Raw genomic sequence first — 9536 nt, 5'->3', positions numbered from 1 at the left:
AATAGAAAAATAACAAACTTGATGTAACTATTAGAACAAGGAACAAGATTGACTTCAAAGAACTTAGAAATTCCATTTTTTCTAATGTACTATCTTCTGATTTTATTATTATAATTTGATCTTATTGAAGTGAGTTGTGATGTACACATGTGTGATATTTATATAGCATAACCCCATGTATGTTAACCAAATCTATTTATATTCACCTTTGTTGTTAGCTTGGAAACAAAAAATTACATACCAATTTGACCAATATTGATGCATTTATAAAAATCAACTAAAGTGATATTTTATTGATTTCTGACAAATTTGAGTAACTTTAGTACCATGAAGATTATATTACCTCAAATAAAATATTCATATGTTAGTTTTGTTTTCATAACGCTAGGATTGTTACATTAATATTGATGGTGAGCGAGTCGTTGTTCACTCCATCAAACACATTTATATTTCTCAACAAACAACTAGTTAGTGGTTAAGTCAATATCGATCGACGGAATGGTGTTCTTTGGGTTCTAAGTCTATCTATCTCAATTTATGCTAGTGTCACAATGGATTTAGGTTGAAGTTGGTGAGTCTAAACTAATAGAAGCAATAAAGTAAAACAAACAATAAATTAAGAGATGTAAACAATTAACAAATATACTAGGATGTCATGGGATCATAAGGGATTAAGAGTAAGATAGCATAAATGAGTTATATGGATGCAAGCAAACTATTATTGTTGGATTTTAAGTTAGTTCATGTCAAATGGTTCAGAAGAAGATTTGGGTCCGGAGTAAGTCATTTGTGATCGACAACACCTACAAGTCGACTTAATTCCTCTTATTGAACAACAAGCATGATAAACCAAATCCTAGGGAAACTTACATCTCAGAGCCGAGTCTTTTGTGTTTGTACAACACCTACAAGTCGATTTTGGTTTTTCCTACTCAACAATATGTAAGGTCTAATAAGACTTGAGTTGGTTTATATCTTACAAGCTTTATTGAAAAGATAAGAGAAACATGCTAGGTTGTCAATCAAGCATTTCCTCAAACATGGTATGTGCATAAGATGAGGAACAATAAGCAAGCATACAAATGAACTCATTATGCATAAACTTGTCCTATGATTAACTCCTCTAGTCCCCCATTAATCTTAGTTAAATAACTACTCACTCATTATCATGGGAAACATGTCTCTTATGGTGTCAATCATCACAACAAATATAAACATGATAAGAAAATGAGGAAATAAGCAATAAAGAGTAAAGAGTAAAGAGATACCAAACTTAAAATGAACGAATGGAAAGCCAAGAATAATAGAAGAAAAGTTGATTGATTGATGAAGAGTTGTCAATTCTCCAATAATAACCAATAATCTTCAATTACCCAATAATAATAAAGCTTGAATAATAATTAAAGAAATATTAATGTGTAATTTTGTGGAATGATTGAGATTAAGCTATTCTAACCTACTCGTAATCTAATCTAAGGAAGGTTTGCCTCCACTAAGAAGGATTCTTCTCCTAAGGGAACTTAATACCCTTGATTATTACAAATGGATTATATATAGTGGTACATAATTAGGTTAAGTAAGGATAGATTAGTAAATAACAATGCTAAGTTTTAAATAAGGAATTGCAAGTCCCGTGGGAAATGCGTAGATTACGTTGCTACTCCCACCATGATCCGCCCGGATCGACTTGAAGCACGACCTGTCTGCTTGAAGATCCGCTCGTCCTATGTAGGAGCCGCTCGGATCATGGCCCTGCAATCCGCCCCGCCCGTGCCAAGGACGCACGGATCCTGGACAAGATTCATCTTCTCTCTAAAAGGCCTATGATATATGTATACTCTTTATTTTTACTTCTCTGGTCATCATTCTTGCCTCCTTTCCATACTAGTCCATCTAAGATCGTCATCAAGCTTCCAAATATGCACGGGAGACGGGAATTCTGCCTCATTATCTCCTTTCCTATAAGACATATAAAATGCACTAGGAAAGCAACATAGGAAGGGATTGACGGATAAAATAGCCATGAAATGCTATAATAGTATGCAAAATGGGTTCAATTAGGGGACTAAATGTGCGCAATTAAGAGTCACATCAAATATAAAAATGAATAATTGCAAATCATGTTCCAATCTACAAGGGTAGCCAGTTTGGCTACCTAAATAAGAAAATTAAAGTACAATCCATACATGTTTTGGATAATTTAAAGAGTCTCCCAGTGTTTTATGTGTTTGAGAAGAAGAATCATTTAGGTCTTAGAAGATCATAAACCTGTGTTTTAAAATAGCTCCAGCTCAACAACAGCTTTGTAGTAGCACAACCCTAGCAGCTTGAACAAACATATCCCTACAAGTGAGAATGCTACTCCAAAAGAAAGAGCGATAATAGAAATACCTAGCTTGCATTATGTAACTTTGTATGAATTGAGGTATAAGTAAATCGTGGTTAACGACACAATTAATAGTTTATGTGATGGTATGAATTGGTAAGTACTCGCTAAAATACTTCGGGACGAAGTTGCTTTTACGGGAGTAGAGTATGTTGTTTGTTTCCGTTATTTTACAATTTGGTTAACAATGTGACTTTATACTGCCTTAATATTTTCTTATGTGGATTGTTGACATCATATCTATTCATCATGTGTGGGTGTTGATTTATTACATGGTTTGATCTTGTCTAACACTCTGCATTTGTTAAGTTGTTATTTTAATATTAAATTTACTATGTTATAATTGTAAAGATAAGGGTTTTATTGGTGTAACATTGGCTTGTAGTGTTGTGAAGGTTCTAGCAGCATGGTTGTGTGGAAGTAACCTTGTTTACTTGGTATTCTCCTTTGTGGTTGTATGATTGGTATTTAGTTGTTCGGTTACGAGGACGTAACCTTGTTTTTAAGGGTGGTAGCATATAACATTTCATTCCGGTAGTGTTCTTGCTTGGTGATTTTTTTTGGTTTTCGATTTATTAGTGGCGATATGATAAGTAAGAAAGTGTTAGATGTGCGTTGGTGCTAGTGTTATGGGTATTTGACAGTATTATGGAGGTTAGGTGAGTGGGTGTTGGGATTAGAGGAAGGGGGTTTTGTGGTGCATATATGAGTGTGAACTGCAAGGACGAAGTTTGTTTTTAAGGAGGGAAGACGTAATACTACGTATTCGATAGGCCGGGTACTCGGTCGAATGGGTTGTACTCGACCGAGTAAAGTAGACTTGTGTTTAGTCGAAATCTGCCCGGGTTACTCGATCGTCGGTGAGGCATTCTGTCGAGTATTGCGTACTCGGCCGAGTGCCCGGTCTAGGGACGTGTTCTGCGCGGTTTGATTAGAATGAATTTGGGAGTTATATAATCACATAATCAGTTTTCGTTAATCATTTCTAACCCTAAAACATTTCTCTAAACACTCCCTAATCACTCTAATCATCAACCTATCAAGGATCTAGCTTTTGTTGTCGGATTTCACCTTACCTCATGTCAATCGTTGTTGTAAGTCTCGATCTCTATTCTTATGTTTATAGTAGACATAACCTTAGTTTTGAGGGATTCGGGGGACTTGTTAACTGGGCACTAAATTGATTATTAAGGGGTAGTATTAATTGTATGTGATTATTATTTGTAGGTGACAATTTCATGGAGGATTACTATTGTGATTACTTGTGCGTGCTTGGATTGCAAAAAGGTAGGTTTTCCCTACATAGTATGATTATACCGTTGTTGTATTGATTGATATTGTGGTTGATTATTTGTGATTATTATGATATCGTATTTGTGGTTGATGAAAGTGTTTATTGGTATTGATTGTGGAGCCATTGTCGGGAGATGGTCTTCACCCCCATGTTCGCCTCTTGTGGCTCCTGTCACAAGGGGGATGTGCACAATAATGATATTGGTTCGCTTGTTGCGATGAGTGGGGCTTTATATGGCAAGGCTATGGTCTACCACTGGCGGTGTGGGTACCTGTTGCAATGAGAGCCATTTGTGGATCTTGGAGTTTGGAGGTGGTGGATATTGTTTCGTTAACTTGTGTCGATTATTCTTGAGGTTGCTGTTGATATTTGTGTAATCAAACTGACCCCTTCAATTGTTTTCAAAATTGTGGTGATCCATTGTGGAATGGTGAGCAGTGAGTCTAGCAGGTGATGATGTTGAGCTTGCATGTGGGATTAGACATGACATGGACGACGCAGATTAGTTTCAGAGCTTCCGTCGAGTCTTAGATAATCTTATACTTTGGATTTACAGTTATATTTCTTTGGTTTTAGTTTATGTAATCAACTAAACTTTAATTATCTTAATAATTATTTCATTATGGTCTACTTGATATGTACTACTTCGGGCAACCGAGATGTTGTATACATATTATCATCTACTTGATATATAGAAACAATTATGGATTAGGCAAGTCAATTCTATTAAATTTCATATGAAACAAATTTTAAAAGTTAAGTTTATTTAGCCTGGAAGGGGTTAGGCCCTAAAACTAGTGCATACATATTATCATCTTTTGGGTTATCTTTTCAATTATAAATCGTTATTTGTATACACATCTTTGATAATAATAGGACCTATGTTGTAATAGTAATTTTATAGAGCTATCGGTAAGAGTTGCGGCTAACCCATTTCCCATCTTAACTTCAACATGTTATTTTTCAAACCGATCTAAATATAACATATATAGAATTCTTTTACATGTCTTCTACTCATTGAATGTAGACCATCTAGGTAAGAAAAGAATCAGAAACACAATTTAATTTATATATTTATATAAGTAACTTCTACCCATCATGTAAAACATGTGGTCGCACTCGGTTTCGAAAAGTGTCAATTATACTGAATACAAAAAATGCTCATTATTAGTTATTATGGCAAATATATCATTGTATATCATCTTATTTCCATCTTTACCTACAAAATAATACGACACAATTTCTTTGCCTCTTTTGCTCTTACTGCTTTTTTATACTTGTATGGCATCAAACGAGATTCGTATTTCACATCAATGATAATTAGGTCTTTCAAAAAAATAAAAAACAATGATAATTAGGGCATCGTTATTATTCATGTCGTCTTGAACGATCGCAACTATGATGCATCGGCATGGGACATTCACATATTACCATGACGTCATCATACTCTAGCCATGACAATGGAAATATATTTCCCTTTTATAACTCTTTACAAAATACTATTTCATTAAAACCTCATTTTTCCAATGTTGTCGTTTCTTGTAACATTATTTAAGTTTCTATGCACAATATTCGTCACATTCATCTAAATTCATTTCAATTTGATGAAACTTTTTGGAGAATGTATTTCAAAAGAACCTTCTTAAGCTCTAACAATCTCTCTAAATTATAATGCTTGTGACCTTTGACCCATGGTTTATTTAATTTCCCAATAGATATAAATAATATCAATGTATGCGTTTTCTACAAATGGATTTGCTAATTATATATATATATATATATATATATATATATATATATATATATATATATATATATATATATATATAATTATATTTATATAATATAAAAACATGATGAGTGATTGTGTATGAAGTGTGATTCCCTATATAAGCAATATACCCGGTGTGCATAACTATAATTGCTAATATAAAGGGAATGTTTAATTTATTTCATTTAAATGTTGTTCTTATATAATTTTGTTGATTTATCGATGTTCCTTCTATTCTACTTTTTGTAGTTGAGTTATCAATAATATAAGCATACAAATATATAATAACATGTAGGCGAGAATGTTTTCGGAGACGGTACAACCCAGTCATACCCAACGTCTCGAAGATATGCCTAACATCAGTCTCAATCCTCATGTTAGTCAGAATAGTGGTGTCAATGCAACGGGTGGGTCGCATACGGTGCCCCCGCAAAGCAAAAAATTATCACTTTGCGTGAAGTCCGCAAAGACGACAGACGGGTACTCGGGCACGACCGGGACCGTAGGTCCCCCACTCACCTCACCTACCTCGGGCTCGAAGCCCTCCCCTTCTTGCTCGACGGGTTCCCACATTGGTCTCGGACTGTTTCATAACACAATCTTAGATTCACATATCACATATACTTGAAAACATGTAAAACATTCATGTATGATTATGGAAAAGAGTTACTACGTACACACTTTCACCAAACAATCCAGAAATTATAAGTATAACTCTCAAATTTATCATCAGACGATCTCACAGCTGTAAAAATTTATGGCAAGGATGGCATCAATTAACAATACAACTAATAATTTTGAGAATTAAACCTTCAAATTAGCTTCACTAATAGACAAACTTCTCAAGAATGTAAGACGAACTTCAGTTTGGGGCACTTTTAAAACGGAGTTTTAAGGCAAAATTTTGAGTGAAAACCATCAAAATCAACCCTAAACATGATATATATATATATATATATATATATATATATATATATATATATATATATATATATATATATATATATATATATAGTATTAGGATCTAGTAAGTCCATGCCTTACATGTGAGTCCATAAGTTCTCTTTAGAGCCATTGGATGAGGGAGATGGAGGGTTGTGATTGAAACAAAAAAAAGGAGATGAATGAGCTAATTTACCACTCTCTCTCTACTATACTAATTAATTAACAACATATCCTAATTAACCACTAATCTAACATATATACACTTTTCCACTCACCATTTCTCTCTCATCTCACACAATTTCAATACTCTCATCTCTCTAAACCCAAATAAATCAAAACCTACCAAAAACCAAATAAATCAAAACTTAACAAAAACCAAATAAATCAAAACCTCCCAAGATAAAAAACCCACCAACACCATCCACGACCCACCACCATCCACACCCGCCATCCCACGGCCAGCCCCACCCGACAATGACACCACACCACAACCCCGACACCCACAACCCGACACCATCCTCACGCCACCACCACACGCACCAGATCCGTCATCCACCACAACCTGCCCGCCACCTGTTTTTTTTTTTTTTTTTCAGATTTGGATTTATTAGTTAAATTATGTGCATTTTAAAATTTTAGATTTAGTATTTTGAAAATAAATTGTGATTTTAATTTTAGATCTAGTTTTCAAAATGAATTTATAGCTAGTTTTGTAGATCTATGGTTTTGTACTTGTGTGTGGTTTTTTTTTCTTCTCTTCCCTGCCGATTTCAACTTTGTTCTTTTTTTTTTTTTTTTCTTTTCAGATTTGGAGTTAGTGTTGGTGGTTGGTGTTGAACGACCATGGTCGTTGGTGTTGGTGGTTGGTCTTGAACGACCCTTTCATACACCACCACCGACCATCACACCCACCGCTACCCACCCGCCTGCCCTCTCTTCCTCCCTTTCTCTTTTAGATCTCGTTTTTTTTTCGAAATATATATATTTTTTTTATTTTTTTTTTCAGATTTAGGGTTAGTGTTGAACGAGGTGTTGGTGGTTGGTCTTGAACGACCCTTTCATGTTTCATATTTCGTTGTAAAAACGTTTCGAATAAGATTAGAACTCTTTTTTTTTTTTTTAAAAAGATCTAAGTTTTTTTGTATATTTTTTTGTTTTTCAGTTTTGGTGGTGTTATTATAAATTATATTTTGATTTTTCTGTTAAAATTACACTTTCTTCTGTTAAAATTAACCTTTTCTCCATTAAAATTACACCTTTTTCTGTTAAAATTACACTTTTCTCCATTAAAATTGCACTTTTTTCTGTTAAAATTACACTTTTTGTTGTTGTTAGAATTACACTTTTTTCTGTTAAAATTACACTTTTCTCCATTAAAATTACACTTTTTTCTGTTAAAATTATACTTTTTTCTGCTAGAATAACACTTTTTTCGGCTAAAATTACACTTTTTCTGCTAAAATTACACTTTTTGTTGTTGTTAGAATTACACTTTTTGCTGTTAAAATTACACTTTTCTCCGCTAAAATTACACTTTTTCTGTTAAAATTACAGTTTTCTCCGCTAAAATTACACTTTTTTCTGTTAAAATTACACTTTTTTCTGCTAGAATAACACTTTTTTCGGCTAAAATTACACTTTTTCTGCTAGAATTACACTTACTTCTATCGGACTAATGTTACACTCTCAATGGACTTGGTCATATTCTCATATTCTCATTGGACTAATGTTACACTCTCAATGGACTAAAATTACATTCTCAGTGGACTGAAATTATACTTTTCTGGACTAAAATTACACTTTTCTGGACTAAAATTACATTCTCCTTGACTAAAAATAACAATCTCATTGGACTGAAATTACACATACCTGGACTAAAATAACACTTTTTGTCATTAAAATAACACTCATAAAATGCTAAATTACAATAACTTGTGATAAACTTACAAAAATTCAAAATATTATTCGTTAAAATCACTCGGAAAAGATTGAAGCTAAACTTGTAAAACGCAAAATTCTCGAAAATATTCCTTAAAATTACACTTTTTGCTGTTAGAATTACACTCGTAAAATCCTAAAATGTCGAAAACTTGTCTCGAAAAAAAAAATGAAAAAACCAAACCAGGAAAAATGTTAACAAAATTTTCACAAACTTTGAAGTATAAGACAAAAGGTGGTGTTAATTGTGTATGATAATGAATTAGTGAATGTATTACTAAAACTAGTGAGAGAAGTAAATTAATTAGTGTTAAGTGTGTTTCTTGCTTTCAATCTCAACCTTCCACCATGCATGATCCAAGGGTTGTTGGAGGGATTTATGGACTCAAAAGATATAAGGGACTCATTTGAACTTTACTCTCTCTCTCTCTCTCTCTCTCTCTCTATATATATATATATATATATATATATATATATATATATATATATATATATATATATATATATATATAACATACATTACCCAATTTTCCCCCTTTTACATACAAAAGACAACCAAAATTCAATTCAAAATCTCAAACCCTAGAAATTTTGAGTCATATAAACCCCTTTTTTTTATTCGATTTTTGCATAGCTAACATCAAGAATCAACAAATTGAAGCATTAGATCATATTAAAACAATTACAACCAAGATTTGGCATATATAAATCAATTTTTCAGCAAATACCAACATCCTACATGCTTCTAATTAGTCAAAAACACAAAAAATAGGATAAACATTCATACCTTGATTGATTGGCAAGCAAAGGAACGGATTAAGCAAGGGAAAACACAAGATTCAAACACAAAATCACAAGGTTGAGAGCACTAGAGAGAGATATGGAGTATTAGGGTTTTGTGAATGAAAAGAATAAGAAAGAAAGAATAGAGAGGAGGGGTTATGAATCCCGCAATTCTCCGGTTACTATTCACTTACTCGATCGAGTAAGTGGGTTACTCGATCGAGTGGCCTCTACTCGATTGAGTTGAAGCTACTCGGTCAAGTTTTTGATGGCAGATCCAACTTTTTCAACGTCATAGCTTCCTAACTAGATCGAATAAGGTCTACTCGATAGAGTAAATACCCCTACTCGATCGGGTAAGACAAAGGATAAGGTCAAGAGTTACGTATTTAAGTAACGGTTCCTGCAAAACAACAACT

This window comes from Silene latifolia, unplaced genomic scaffold, assembly GCF_048544455.1.
Source record: "Silene latifolia isolate original U9 population unplaced genomic scaffold, ASM4854445v1 scaffold_20.1, whole genome shotgun sequence".
Lineage (NCBI taxonomy): Eukaryota > Viridiplantae > Streptophyta > Magnoliopsida > Caryophyllales > Caryophyllaceae > Silene > Silene latifolia.
This window is presented reverse-complemented; position numbering follows the sequence as displayed.